At 42.4% G+C, this 16,175-nt stretch overlaps 1 long non-coding RNA gene across 1 annotated transcript; it reads right to left on the minus strand.

The window, feature by feature from the left end:
- Positions 1-8,382: 8,382 nt before the first annotated feature.
- LOC141555929 (uncharacterized) lies at positions 8,383-14,516 on the minus strand. Its single transcript, XR_012486390.1, has 3 exons — positions 14,258-14,516; positions 10,931-11,073; positions 8,383-10,820 (listed from the first exon to the last, which is right to left on the minus strand). It is a non-coding gene; the product is annotated as an uncharacterized LOC141555929 (long non-coding RNA).
- Between the last annotated feature and the right edge of the window lie 1,659 nt (positions 14,517-16,175).

Here is a 16,175-nt window from a genome sequence, read left to right on the forward strand (position 1 = left end):
ATGAACTGATGAAGAAAGAAGAAAACCCAGGAGAACAAAAACACACAATTACTACAGTAAGGTGAATGAGGATAACAGAAAAAAAGGTCAAATGAAATAATCATTCCAGATAACTAGCCTTAGAATACACTTTTTCTTCTTGGTAAAGAGGAAACCGACTCCACATACAAAACACTGCACTACTCTCTTAATCATGCTTATTATATTAGCAGATTTTCTTAACTGTTTGGTTCGATATTTTGTTCTTGGAAGGGAGTTTGTAAGCAAGCAATTCGTCGATAAAATGCATGAATAAACATTTAAAAATTAGAGAATTGGGAGAAACTGAGGCACGGACGGGTTGATGGAATTCCCCGATGGTAAGGAGCAAAATTGGGTTTTGACTTTATATCCAGCGAGTCTTTGGCTCTATTTCAGAAAACCTGTGAAGTTGATTGGGGAAAAAAAATCACATTTTTATCTTCCGTTTCTAACTGAAATTTCTCATTTCCTTTGATTATGAATGTAATTCTGAGATGTTATTCGGAGAAGTCCCCAGGCTTCAGACTGCCGACCAGGTCCACGATAGAAAGGTTCAGTACGCCTGCTCCAAGCACAGGGAGCAAGCCCTTGGAGACGGGGATGGGCCCTGTGCAGAGGGAGTGTGTTGATTCAACTAGAGGAGAAAGTCTATAGGGGGGAGACGGGGACAGAAGGCAGCTGGCGGTAGGTCTTGAACCCCTGTGGATGAGTTTGGAATAGCTCCCTATAAAGTTACTAACTGGATAATGAAAGAGCTGTAATTGCCCATTAGATCCCATATGCTGAAGCGGTGCTGGAAAGGATTCTGAGGAAGAAGAGAACTTGGGTTAATTACACATGGGGTGCTAGACAACTCAACCTCAAACAGGAAATCACGGCTCCTGCTCCCTGGGAGCACAAGTCCCCAAAAGGCAGGTGATCTCCCAGCAGAAGTCGGGCCGGGAGACAGCAGATGGAGGACCGGTTTTTCACCAATGATGACGTCGGGCCAACAGAGCAGACAGACACATTCAGAATGATGGGACCTCTTCTCATGGTCCCGATGACCCTCCAGGTGTCCGAGTGGCTGCGCTTATTTCTGGGGGACTTTGGTCCAGACCTGGGATTTATGTGGAGGAAGTCCAGGAGCGAGAAGGTTTCTTTGAGCCCCACTCCCACTGTCCCCATGCCTGGGCCCTGAGAAGTCAGGGGGCTTGTCCACAGTCACACAGCTGGTATGGATCAGAGTCAGAATATAAATGTTTCTATCCAGCGTTTAACAATAACAGGTAATTAATAAATGTTCACTCGATGATATCATTCTTTATACTATATGGCCTCATGCAACCCATCAATCAACAAATAAGCATTTAGTAAGCTCCTACCAGATACTCCTAGGCAACTAGGAACAGAAAGACCAAAATAGAATAGTCCCCTGCCCTCAGGGAGCTTATATTCTAAACAGAAACAACACTAGAGCTGGAGGACAAAGTGGAAAAAACAGCAATCCTGGAGTCAGAAGATTCATCTTCATGAATTCTAGCCTCAGACACTTACTAGTAGTCAACTAATACTAGTTGGATGATCCTGGGCAAGTCCCTTCACTCTCTTTGCCTCCGTTTCCCCATCTGAAAGAGGCTCTGAGAAGAAAAAGACAAACTACTCTGGTATCCTCGTCAAGAAAACCCCAACTGGAGTCACAAAAAGCTGGACAAGACGAGAGGCAAACACGACTAAGTGACTGCACCAGAATCCCACAGTGTTTAAAGTCACCTTTGAATTCAGGTCTTCCTGACTCCAGGACCAGCACTCTATCCACGGCACTGCCCAACTTCTCAGGCTCAGGCTAGTGTCTAGAACAGAGGAAGTATTTAGTAAATGCTTGTTTGTTGATTCTTTTTCAGCCCTCAAAAAAATCATCTTCTCGATGGGGTCTTTCCAGCTTCTCTTCTTCTTCATCACAGCTGCTGGGTGACCAGCCACCCCCTTCCCTAACTATTTGGACTTTGTATTTTGTATTAATTTCTGGGTACATGTATTATTTTCCCTTAGGATAGGAGCTCCTTGAGTATAAAGACTATTTTTGTATCCTCAGCATCTTTGCACAGTCCCAGGCACATAGAAGGTATTTAATAAATCCTTTCTCATTAACCAACCAGCCCGCCCAGTATCTAAAACTATGGACCTATAGGTATTTAATTGCTCAGAGGCTATGGGGAGGAAGACAAGAGAGAAAATCCACACAAATCTGGCCATCCCTGCTTTAGAGCTGAAAGGGACCTTTGTATTCACATCACAATCCCCTGTAGTTGAGGATATTGAGACCCAAAAAAGCCTAGGTCCCCTGGTACCAAGCAAACCCAGAACTCTCTCCACGGCCCAGGGGCTGGAGCTCCTCCAAGGGAAGCAAGCCCAAATCTCCATTTGGTGTCTCACCAGGAATTCTAAGAGATCAACAAGAAATTTCTGGGCCTCAGAGACCTGCTTTCTTTTCTGTTTTACAAAGACTGGGCGAGCCACTTCATTTCTGATGTTGCTAAGCTCTACCCTCGGTGGGGGAAAGGGCAGAGGGGCACCCCAAGTCCCTCCTCCAGAAGGCCTGGTTTGATAGTAAAATGTATTCCAAGGTCAGCCACAGAAAGTAACCTGGATTGGGATAGGAGGTTGCCAGCGGTCAGGGCCAATAGGAAAGACCTCATGAAGAAGAAGGTCCTAGACAAGAAAGTCAAGGGAGCCAGAGGGAGCAGGTTTCAGGTATGGAGGATAGCCAGGGGAAGAGTGCAGTGAGGGGAAATGATGCGATAGGGGTATAGAATAATACACTAAGATTGGAACAGAGTGCATGGAGGGAAGAAACTGGGAGAAAAAGGAAGGGACAAGGTTGGGAAGTTCTCTCCATGTCTAACTAAGTCACTTATATTTGATCAGAAGGATCAATGGATAACACAGTGTAGATTTTTTGATTATTTATGAGTATTTCCCCTTCATGGGCCATTTTCTTGAGCTACCAAAGGCATGGAAGTCATCATGGCTTTGTGTTTTGTAGGCAAAAACCCAAAAAGGAAGAAGATAATTCAGGTGCCTGACTCAGCATTGTCCCTGATGGCAGTTAGGCTAATGGAATCCAAAGAAATTGAGCCAGAAAATCCTATTTTTCTCCAGATAGATAAAATTAAAATGTTTCATATTTTCAAACTCATTGCTTGAAGGTCATTTCAAGAAAGCATGGTGCTGGACACTATCTTCCATGGTAAATACTCTTTCCCTGCTTCAGCTTTCCTCAACATCCTTCTGTTTTGATGTGAACTTCCCTCCTTCTTTTATGTTGGGGGAAGATTTGCTCTTCCTTTTTTCAAATACTAATTCCAGAATTCTTTTTATCACCTCCGCAACTTTATTCCCTTAATTATCACCACTTTTTCTTGCTCTCTAGAGTACAAGCATTATTTCTTTTTCCTAAAATATACCTAAACACACACACACACACACACACACACACACACACACACACACACACACACACACTCACACACACACACACACACACACACACACACACACTCACACACACACACACACAATTTTCAAAAAAATCCTTCATTTCAGCTCAGTAACCAACTGACTCTCTGTTGGCTGAACACCCAACTGGTGAGTTTTGGACTATGGCAATTTAGAATCAAAGACAGTTGTCACTTATACATTAACTCATAAGAACCTAATATCCCAATGACAGGAAATATCACGAGAGATCAGGAAAGTGATGTTCAGAGAGATTCAGTGGGTTACTTCTGATCGCAAAGGTGGAATTTTATTTTATTTTTTTCCCCTTTTACTATGTGATTTTATTTTTTATTTATTTTTAATTTTATGTATAATTTTGACAGCATGAGTAATTTTTTTATAACATTATCCCTTGTATTCATTTTTCCACATTATCCCCTCCCTCCCTCTACTCCCTCCCCTTGATGACAGGCAATCCCATACATTTTACCTGTGTTACAATATAAAAAGGTGGCATTTTAATCAAAGTCTCTCCACTCTAGGTTCAGCATCTCTCTCTTTACTTCAATGTGAGCAGCCAAGCTGATAAAAATCACAGATTCTGAAAGATCCAGCAGCCCCAGCTGACTCTGAACATTATTTCTCTCCCTCATTTCACATACAAACTTCAAATATTAACCTCCATTGACTCCCTCCATCTCTTCACACGCCAGCCTCAGCCCCTTGCAATCTGGTTCCAGCCGATTCCTCTCTGTGTCGCGAGCTGCAAGAAGTCAGTCTCCCCTCTGAGCTTAAATGATCTACCTTGACTTCAGTTGCTGTATTTTTTTATTTCCACTGTGAGCTCTATAAAAGCAGAGCCCATGTCTTCTTTGTAATCCCCAAAGAGCCTAGCACAGTACAGTGCACACAGGGATATAATACTTATCAGCATTGTTTGAATAAAAGTTCTCCCCTATAAGACTAAAAAGAAAAAAAGGCCCGTTGTCTCGTGGATGCAGGTAGGAAGGACACGATGCTTGGGATTTTTCTCCATTTTCTAAGACTTTGTCAGAGGAACACGGTGCAGAAAGAAGTCAGTGTTCTTACAAAAAGTAATTTCTCCTTTTTCTTGGAGGATCCAAACCAAAAAAACAAAAAAACAGATTCACAAATATGGTGGACAAAAACTCTAGCTGACCCTTGCCCATTCTGCCATATCCCCTTTATGGATTTCAAGCCAGCCCATGACATTAGCAAGTGACACTATAGTAACATATGATAAGAGAAGTACTGTCACATCTGTGTTAAGACTTGTAAGCCTCTCCTAATTCCCACACTCATGCTGGGAGAAATGAGAGAAAATTTAGTTGCCATGAGGATCAAAAGACATAATAGTTGAAATTCACTTAGCCTGGCACATAGTAGGCACTTACTAAATGCTTGTTTCCTTCCTTTCGGTGCAGATACTTCAAGCCCCACTCTTTCGGGGACATAGCTAATGCACGAAGGACACTCCAGCTCTTCTAACCTTTGGACACTCACAAGGTCATAGTTGGTCAATCAGAGAGAAGAGAAACTCAATCAAGGACAGTCTCCTTGACCACAGTTCCATTAGCCTCTCAGGGAACGATCAGCTCCAGGACTGGCTTTTTGTTTTAGTCATAGCTCCACAGGATGTCACTGATTCTCATCAAGCAATCACATTGTTTTCCTGTTTTCTCTCCATCTAATACAACTGACATTTTTTAACCCAGATCTACTATTTTACATTCATCCCTGATAAATGTCATCTTGTTCTGTTTGGTACTTTAAATCTGACTATTATCCCCGATCATTTTGTATCCTGCTTCATCTATGTCTCCCTCCTTCACATCATCCCCAAATTGGACAAGCATATCATCCATGTCTTCACACAGGCGATTTTTAAATGTTTAAATGATTTAATAATTTAAATGTTTAAATGATTTTAAATACCAGTTTGCTCCAATTCCTCCTATTTGCCCCATTTTCTCAAAGCTCAACAATCAATGATGCCATCCAATTCCCCAGGGCAGAGAAGGGCTCTGATATAATCTCACTTATCTTAGTAAATTTTTGCTGGGTCTTTCCCCATCTCACTCTCTTAGACAAAGGAAACGTGCAAAATAGATCCTTGTTCTGTCATCTTCCATCATCGCCTTTCTACCCCAATCCTGGATCTAGCCCTTCCTTCATCTTTCTGATATAGGACTAGAAATGAATGGAGATGATGCTTGCATATGGTGACTACAATGCGGACAACTGAGTGGGACTTTAAAGGGGGTAAGCCCTGCATTTATGTTCCCCAAGAACCTCCACAACAACCCACTGAAAAGAAAATCCTAGTGGTTTTATTGGGAATAGCTCAAGGACAAAGCACGCAGGATCCAGAGCTAGAGCTAGAGACTATCAGACATGAGGCTCGGGAAGTTCCAATCACATGGCTGGTAGGTGCTCCCAGTCAGTAAAATGTATAAAGCACTTACTATGGGCCAGGATCCTAACTGAGTGCTCAGGACCCTGCCCAGGGCAGTACGTTCCTTACTCTCTTGCCCAAGCTCCCACAGCTGGTATCACAGGGGGAATCCTTCCAGGTGCAGCCCTCATTTTCTATTCCTTACTGCCTCCTGCACATCAATACCTTCCAGATCAAAGGGAGGGAGCTAGGCCAGAATGGGCCCCGTAATTGTTCCCATTCCCCAATTCCAGGGATGCTTGTTGTCACCGACACAGAATAAAGTGGGTCACTTTGCATTTCTGGGCAGCAGGTTTGCTGTGAACAGCTTGGACCAAAGAGAGGGAAATGTTTGTTTAGAGAGAGGAAGATCGAATGGAAATAGGTCCAACACACCCTTCACTTCCATCTCACCAGGAGCTTACCTAAGACAGATCAAAGCTTCCAACTGCAGATCTTATCCCATGTGCCAGGCCCAAGGAAGCTGCGGGCCAAGTGGGTCCGTGTCCCCCCAAGTGGAGGCCAGGATGATTATCTTCCAGAACTGCTCCTGACCTGGATGGGAGCTCTCCTTCTTTGCTCTCCGGGGCCATTTTATCGGCTATGGATTGTCATCTGCATCGAGTTAATGCAAACAGAAAACGCCCCTATTCTCACTACTTTGACAGTTAGGGATTTGCTGCTTCTCATTTTATGCCCAGGTGCACTTCCTAGCGTACCCCCCCCACACGGGTCTTCCCAATCCAGGGAATTCAAGAATTATCCTGGGAATCCAGGGATCTGGACACTAGAAGTGGCTCAGCCACAGCACTGACCCTCAGAACACAAGTTCCTTAAGGTATCATCCGCCCCCTCCATCAGAAAAGGTGGGGAACTGCTTAATTTGGTCCAAAAAGTGAACCTTCCACCTAATCCTTCTTCCCCCAGTTCTTAGTACCCTCTCTGTCAAATTTACTTTGCATTGATTTTGCCTATTTTTTTGGTACTGATATATGTGTAATAAAATAGAAGCTTCTTGAGGACGAGGATCATTTCATTTTTGTCTTAGGTTCCTAAAGATTTAGTACATTGTTGTTCAATCATGTCTGACTCTTGATGATTAAACAGGATTTTCTTGGCAGAGACCTAGAGTAGCCATTTCCTTCTCCAGCTCATTTTACAGATGAGCAAACTGAGGCAGATAGACTGAATTAACCTGCCCACAGTCACACAGCTAGTACGTGATTGTGGCCAGATTTAAAGGTGAGCCGTTCTGACTACAGGCCCCAGTTCTATTCACTTCGCCATGTAGCTGCCTTCGGGTTTAGCACAATGCCTGGTAAATTTTTAAAAATCACTCTTATTTCACAATTTTCTCCTCCTTCCCGTTTTCATAACCTTGGATCTCTCACCTCTGCTCCCGGGCCCCCACGCCTGGCTCCTTAGTTTCACCTCAGAATCTCTCACTTCCTCCAAAGCCAAGCTCAGGTGTTATCACTTTAATGAGACTTTTTCTGGCCTTCTTCCTCTGGACCAGGTGTGACCCCTTTTCTGCCCTCTCCCTGATATGTAGATAGAGAAAATCAAACATTTATTGAGAAATTATGATAATAAATCAAATAAAACACTTAAATAGTGTGGCCCTCATATTGAATTAGTTTAAGAAGCTTTATTCTAGAAGGTAAAGGAGACAAGAAGCATTTATTAAGCACTGTACTAAGTACAGTGCTAAGAATAGACATAGTTCCTGTTCTCAGAGAGCTTATATTCTAATGGAGGAGAACAAGTCATAAAAGTGGACTTGAAAGCGGGTGGGGGGAGCATGGTATGGTACCCCACAAAGTCCAAAGCTCTGCCCGGAGGTGGATGAGAGTTGGCAGGTCTGAGTGCCCCCCAAATCAGTTTGAACACTGAAATGATTTCACATCGGTCTGCATCTCGTCTGTATTTATGTCTGTGTATGTTTTCTATTCCTTCCCAATAGAAGGTAAGCTTCCTGAGGGCAGGAAATAGTGGCTTTATTTTTTTTATTGTAATCTTATTTATTTATCATTTTATTTTATTATTTTCACTATTGTACTTATTTATTAAAAAAAAAACACTTTCCTATCATTCATTTCTGAATGTCAATATATCACTCAAATATGTTGATCAATTAATAAGCATTTATTAAGTACCATTTAGCACGTGCCAGGCACTAACGGCTGGAAGTACAAAGAGGCAAAAGACAGTTCCCGACCTCACAATGTAATGGGCAGATGACATACAAACAAATGTATACAAAGCAAGCTAGGATGATAGGAATATTATCCTAAATAATAAATAAGATTCCTAATATCCCCTAAATTAATAGGAACATTAGGGTAAATAGGAAACATCTTATAAAAGTTTTTTGGGTTTTGTTTTTTTTTTTTTTTTTTTTGGTAGAAAAAGGAGAAAGTTGGGGCAGCTAGGGGGCGCAGTGGATAGAACGCCAGCCCTGAAATGAGGAGGACCCGAGTTCAAATCTGGTCTCAGACACTTAACACTTCCTGGCTGTGTGACCCTGGGCAAGTCACTTAACCCCAGCCTCAGAAAGAAAAGAAAGTCATTCAATAAAACTGACACACCAGCTATTTGTGATAGTGTGTGTGACATTCCACATTCCATAGCCCCCCACTTTTGCAATAGATTTTTCCATTTTTTTTTAAATTGGGTCTTCTCAGCCCCTAAGGCAGGAACATATCCTGTTAGCCTCTCTGTGCCTGCTGCTGACTTAAGCAAGTGATTAAGTTTAAAAAAACATAAAGAAAACCCCAAATTTGGGTGAAAAGACAGTCCCGAGACCTCCATGGGAAAGAACCAGACTTGGGAACAATGCATCTGAATTCCCAGCTTCCTCCCACCACAGGTTAAGGCATGGTGGCTCTGTCTCAAGACTGGCCAAAGCCGCTCCCCATTAGAGCGGGACCCCAGACCGGTGTGTCTCTCTGGCCCTCCCGGGCAGCCTGATTATCTGTGCTCAGCCTTCCACAGAGCGCCCCTGAGCTCCGGAGACCCCCAGGCCCGTGGATGAGGCAGCCTCCGGCCAGAGGTTTGCCAGGAGGAGGAAGGGAAGAGGGCCCAGGCCCAGGAGCCGGCAGAGGCCTCCCAGGCCGCCGGGATGCTCCCGCCTTATCATCTCATCTCTTATCTTGGCTCTGCCAGAAGAGCAGCTACAAAGGGAGACCAAGGGGAGCAAGGCTCTTAAAGGGCGTCCGGACTTGAAAAGGGTCCCTGTCTAATCCCTGGCAGCAGCAGGAGCTTAGTGGTCCTGATAGAGAGATGGAGGAGTAATCCAGTCTCCCAACAAAGGGCTTTAATACCCGCAGGAACGAGATCCACTCAGCTTGACAGGGCCATCATTTCATTTAATCCAGCCAAGTTTCTCCGTGCAGAACAAGGGGTCGGGAAGCATTCTGCTGGGGGTCTCAGGCTGCATTCAGAGAGGGCTTAAAATCGGCCAAAGCTTCACAAATATGGTCTCGTTCTATCCTATAATTATCCTCACTTGACAGATGAGGAAACTGAGGCAGGAGTTAAATGATTCGCCGAGGGGCTAGGCAAGGTGCTGGGCAGAGCCTTACAGAAGAATACAGAAGCACCCTATAGAGAATATAGAGAATGAATGATCCATGACCTGATGCCCGGGGGAGAGCATCGTACACACTCACAGCAAGATCGCGGGAAGATCAACTCTGACAGGCTCGGCTCTCCTCAGCAACGCAGCATCCAAGCCAATTCTGCCCCGCGGGCAGATCCCATCCACGGCCAGAGAAGAACCGTGGGGACCAGCGCAGATCCGAGCATTCTGCTTCCCTTTTTTGTTTTTATTTTCTCTCTCATGGCTTCTCCCTTTTCTTCCGATTCTTCTGTACAACATGACTAATGTGGAAATACGTCTAACATGATGGGGCGTGTGTAACCTCTCTCAGATTGCTTGTCATCTTGGGAAGGAAGGAGGAAAGGAGGGCGGATTGGAAATGAAATCTCATCAAATAAATGAATGTGGAAAACTAGAAACTGAGAGCGAGAAAGAATGGATAAAGGAATGAATGAGTGAACGAATGAAAGTAGTTCTTGCTCCTGGATCAGACAGCGTAAGGTTTTATATCTCAGGGATGTTTTATTCAATAAGTCCATTGAATATAATTTGCCAGTAACTTAAACAAAGTCTTCCCAGGCTGCTTGAAGCCACTTCTTCATTATGAAGTAGTGGGGGTGACACCTTGTGGACACAAAGATAGAGACATCAGCGTCAGGACATGGAGTTTCAGGGGGTACCCTCATCCTTCCTTTCAGGCTTCCCCCCCTAATGAAATACAAAGAGATCCTCCCTTTCGGGGGGCTTCTTCTGGTTTAGAGCAGGTGATATGGTGGGAAAGGGGTTTTGGAGGCTGGGAATCTCCCCATTTTTAGACGGCCTACAACCTTGATTCCGCGGTCAGAAATCGAAATGTGAAAATCTTGCCCACTGGCCAACAAAGTGAGATTTGGTAGGGAACAGGCTCCTGTTTTGGTGCACTGTTTTAGAGACAGTGCTGTGGAGCGGACAGAGCACTACAGTCCGGAGGCAGAGTAATCCAGAGCGGAGCCTTTCCTCGGACACTTAATGAGTTGTGTGGCAGCGGACGGGTCATCAATAACTTCGGTCTCTAAGACCTGCCCCGTGGGATTGCTCTTGGTGACTTGTGTCTGGCCTTGCAGAGCCAGGGGCCGGCTCGCTGGACACTGGATTGGCCCAGGATTTCCCAGGTTCCGGGGCCGGGGCCTGGCCCTTGGCTGGGCATCCGAGAAGGACCGAGAGCTTTGCCGCAGCTGATAGAGAAGCCATGGCATCTGCCTGCAGAAAAGTCCTCCCAGGTGGCTGCAGGAGAAACCGAGCAGAACTGATGAAGGCGAGGATGGAATGATTTCCAAGGGGAGGGAGATGGCGGAGCCATTGCAATTCTGCTACAAAGGCAGGACTGGACCTACCTTGTCCAACCAGGCACACGGAGTCCGGCAGTCCCTCCAGCAACAACTCCTTCGTGTTCCTTGCCTCTCTGTATGCACAGGGAATGCACTTCTCAGCTGGTAGTCCCTTGCCCCGTCTGCTTTCTCAGTGGCCCTCTGAAGCTCTAGATAAGCATTTGCAGAGAGGAGAAGGAGAAGAGTTTCTATTTCTGTGATAATCTTATTTTCAGCTCTAAGCTATCCAAATATTTTTCTAAATCCCAGAGCCATTAATGCTGATTCAATTTGGTTATTATATATGTAGCTCGAAGGGGAATGATGGTCTATTAGAGACCTGAGACATGGTTGGCCACATGGGTGAGAGAAACAGAGAGGGAGTGGAGATCGGAGAGAAGACGTGCTTTGTGAAGGTCACAGGAGCCTCCTGAGGTCCACCCTGAGGTTTCGCTCACCACGAGAACTCGCCTAGCCCCAGAAGGGAGGGAGAGCCTCCTGACCACACCGTCCATCAGTGCTGGAAGGCTTCCAAGGAACCACTAGCTCTAACAGTGTAATGTCCGGGAGGGTCTCAGGACTAGCCTGAGTCCTTGGTCTTAGTGCAGGAGGCAGGGGAGCCACCAGGATGGGCAAAGATGGAATGTCTCTCTTCCAGTCCTTCTCAGCCCTTATACACCTTAGTACAGTTACATCACCACAGCATACTGAGCATGTGGGAACTAGAGAACCATCACCTCATCAATCCCATCAATCACCAATCCTGTTTCGAGCATAATTCCCCAGAGTTCCACCCTCTACATAACAAGATCAGGGGTTCTGGAAGCTGGAGGCCCCATCCCTGCTCACAAAGCTAGTCACAAAACTCTATTGCTCAGTCCCCTTCCCATCCTTCCACCTCCTCCTTCAGTCTCTCCAGAGGTCCTTGGAGAAGTCATTCATTTAACTGCAGCTTCCTTCTATCTACCGGTTTTGTTTACAGTGAAAATGTCAAGACTAAGAGGCTTCCTTTCCTCAGGGAGGATGTTCATTCACTGGTAATTAAACAGCTAAGTTCATGTTTGCAGAAGTTCTAATATCTCAGACTCTTAGCACACTCTGTCCCTTTCCTTCTTTGTTGACATCATCACTTTAGAAGCAGAAGGTGCTAAATAGGACTGAGAGCATCTTTATTTATTGATTTGTTTGGTTTTTCATGGCCAAGGAAGACATACAATCCCAAGTGAGCAGCCTATTAGTGGGGACCTCTGTTCTCAGCAAGCAGAACATTGTGCTGCCAGGACCAAACCAAGACCAAATATTTGCAGTTTTACATATATATACATATAAATAAATAAATAAATAAATAAATAAATAAATAGATAGATAGATATAGATATATATATATATAGATATATTTAAGAAGCAGATTAAAAAAGGAAGAACAACCTTCTCTTCAATTAGAGAATGGCTGGAAAAGTCTGAGTTACAGAAATGCAATGGAATATCTTTGTGATTTAAGGAATGGAAAATATGAAAAAGTCAGAGAAATGCAAAACTTGCATGAACTGAAGTAAGCAGAACCAAGAGCACAATATGCACAAGGACTACAGTGATATAAAATAAAAAACAACTCTACAAAACATCAAAGCTCAAATCAATGCATTGATCAACCTTAACTCCAGAGGAATGAAAATCAATTGACCTCTAAGCACTAATCAGATATTTTCTATGTGAAATGCACTGGAAATATAAAAACAACAAATAAAATAAATAGATAGATAGATAAACAAATAAATGAATGAATGAATAAATGAAGGAATCTTTGCCCTAAAAAAAAAATCAGTCCATAAAAGAATAGATTTTTTGGTGATCTGAACTTCTTTGTGACAATCTTTATTGCAAGATAAAGTTCTATGGAAGAACTAGGAAAGGACAACATAAAAATCATCAATAATATATGAATTAAAAAAAATAAAATGAGAATTCTGAGTTGGAAAATCTATATGGTGCATTCCATCTCTAAATCTATGAGCCAGTGAACTCTTCCTATAAGCTTTATTTTATAGAACTACATTTACTTTATAGAGTTAGATAAAATAATAATGAAATTAATCTGGAATATCAAGGTCAAGTATATCAAGGGAAGTAAAAAGAAAAGCAAAGGAAGGTGGCCTACCTGTATCAGACCTAAAACTATCTTATAAAGCAGCAATCTTCAAAAGCAGTTGATACAGGATAAGAAATTAAATGGTGGATCTGTGGAATAGGTTAGGTACATAAGACACAATGGTCAAAAACTATGTAATCTGCTGATTGACAAACCCAAAGATTCCGGCTTCTGGGATAAGAACTCACTATTCCACAAAAAATTTCTGGGAAAACTGGAAAATAGCATGACAGAAACTAGACATAGACCAACGTCTCATGCTCTATTCCAAGATAAGGTCAAAATATGTTCACGATTTGAACATAAAATGTGCCACTTAGAAGCAAATTAGGAGAACAAGGGATACTTTTACCTGTCAGATCTCTGGAGAAGGAAGGAATTTACAACTAAGAATAACTAGAGAACATTACGAAATGTAAAATGGATAATTTCTATTACATTACATGTAAAAAGTTTTGTGCAAGCAAATCCTACGCAGCCAAAATTAGAAGGGTAAAAAAAAAAAAAAAAAAAAAAAAACTGGGAGACATTTTTATAGTCAGAATTTCTGATAAAGACCTCATTTCTAAAACATAAATCATTCCCCAAATTGATAAACAGTCAAAAGATATGAAGAGATATTCAAATGAATAAATAAATGAATTATTTATAGTCATTTGAAAAAATGCTCTAAATCACTATTAATTAGAGAAATGCAAACTAAAATAACTCTGAGGCATCACTTCATATCTCTCAGATTAGCTAAAATGACAGAAAAATATAAAGATAAATGCTGGTAAATATGAGGAAAATGGGACACTAATGTATGGTGAAGTTGTGAACTGATCCATCCATTCTGCAGACAATTTGGAACTATGCCCAAAGGGCACTCAGACTGTGGATCCTTTAATCCAATAGTATCACTACTGGATCTGTATCCCAAAGAGATCCTAAAAGAGGGGAAAGGATTCCCATGTGGGAAAATGTAGCAGCTTTTTTCGTACTGGAAAGGAATTGCAAATTGAGCACTTGCCCATCAGTGGGGAAATGGCTGAATAAGTGATGATGTATGAATTAATGTAATATCTTTGTTCTATAAGAAATGAGGAGCTGGCTGATTTCAGAAAAGCCCACGCAAAGACTTACATGGATTGATGATAAGTGAGCAGAGAATATTGTACAAAACAACAACAAAAAAATTGTGATGATCAACTAGGGAGACTCACCTCTTCTCAGTAATGCAGTGCTCCACGACAATTCCAAGAGACTTGGGATGGAAAATGCCATCTGCATCCAGAGAAAAATCTATGGAGATAGAAAGCAGTCTATTTTCACCTTTTTTTTCCTCATGGTGTTTTCTTCCTTTTGTTCTGATTTTTCTTTCACTACATAAACAAATATGGAAATATATTTTAAATGATTGTATACATATAACCTATATGAGGTTGTTTGCTGTCTTAGGGAGGAGGAAGATAGGGAAAAAGAAAAAAAATTGGAAGACAAAATCTTACAAAAATGAGTGTTGAAAACTATCTTTACATATAACTGAAAAAAATTAAATGTGATAGAAGGCAGCAAAAAAGATTGTATTTGGAGAAAATTATGTTATTTGGAGGAGGTTTTGTGTGTGTGTATGTGTGTGTGTGTGTGTGTGTGTGTGTGTGTGTGTGTGTGTGTGTGTGTAAGACAGACAGAGACGATGGAATATCAATTTAATTCCAATTCCTTTAGCTAAGTTTGTCCACATTTCTTTTCACCATATTCCTAGGAGTTGGCGAGGGGGAATGGGGGGGTTCTAAAGTCAAGTGTCCATTGCCCAACATGTTACTATTTTCCACAGAAACAACTCCTATAATCATCACCCCTGAGAGAGCAATGGCTGCCTTTCTAAGAAAGTCTGAAACACCGGCCTCTGCTTCTTTATGTAGTCATTTCCATGAGTTGCAACAAAATGGGATCCAAAGAATCTTCTAATCAGTTGAATTCTATTGCAACCATGATGGCCAGAGTGTCTATCTTGCTCTCTATAAGACAGAAAAGAGAAAAGAAAGTTATGAAGTGTTCTGGAAAGAGACTTTTTTCTTATTTTTAATATTTATTAATTAATAATATTTACTTTTTCAAATTCTCTCACTTCATGACTCCTCAGTTTCTTTACATCCCATGAACGCCTTTCTCGACTCCACGTCCACTCCATACAAAATGGTCATACTCTTCATCACCCACAAATGCACCACATCCATGTTCATGAATGCCGGAATTCCTTGATCGATCTATTGTCATCCATCTCTCCCTCTACCTTGCAACCTAAACCCTGTTCTTTGTCCCTCTGGTACCTCCAACTCCTCCCCTACCCAGTTCTTTCCCAATCCATAATCCATAATATTGACTATATTCTTCTCTCTTCTCTGTCTTGACCCCTGCTAAACCAGCATAATTCTTTCAAGTCCCTTGGTCAGTCATGCCCTGCCAAGCCTCTTGTTACTCCTTCTCGCCTCCTCTCATGCGACTGAATGAAGATGGAGAGAATCACACTGACTAGGTCCACTATAAATTTATGCTCTATAATCCCCACTGGGTCTTTACTACAGTAAGTAATCCTCTTAAACTTCCCTAATTGATTCATTATCCCATTTCCTACACTGGATAACCCAAACTTTTTACCCCTCCCAAGCCTCCCATAGTGTTCTCTCCCCCCATCTTCTCAGCTGAGAACCTTGCCTCATATTTCAAGGGGTATCATCATCATCATCATCATCATCATCATCATCATCATCATCATCATCAATGTCTATGAGAGAAAAATTTAACTTTTGAGAGACCAATCTAGGCAATTGAGGACCACAGTTCTGAATGTGATAATGGCCCAGTGCCAGCATCATCTATTTGTTGTAGATTTCTTAAAGACACATTATATTTTGACATCACACTTTCAAAAATATACTCCACAATGTACACTTTCCCAAAAATGTTTTCGTAAAATCTCACAAGGGGATGATTACGGTCACTTTTCATGTGTAAGTTTCAGATTATTAATCAAAAGGAAAGGATTGTGCATTAGCAAGAAACCCTTCTAAAGAATCCCCATTGACCAGTCCTCCAGCCTCTGCTCGAAAACCCCTAGTGATGGGGAGCTCACCCCTT

The sequence above is a fragment of the Sminthopsis crassicaudata genome, chromosome 1 (assembly GCF_048593235.1).
Source record: "Sminthopsis crassicaudata isolate SCR6 chromosome 1, ASM4859323v1, whole genome shotgun sequence".
Taxonomy (NCBI): Eukaryota; Metazoa; Chordata; class Mammalia; order Dasyuromorphia; family Dasyuridae; genus Sminthopsis; species Sminthopsis crassicaudata.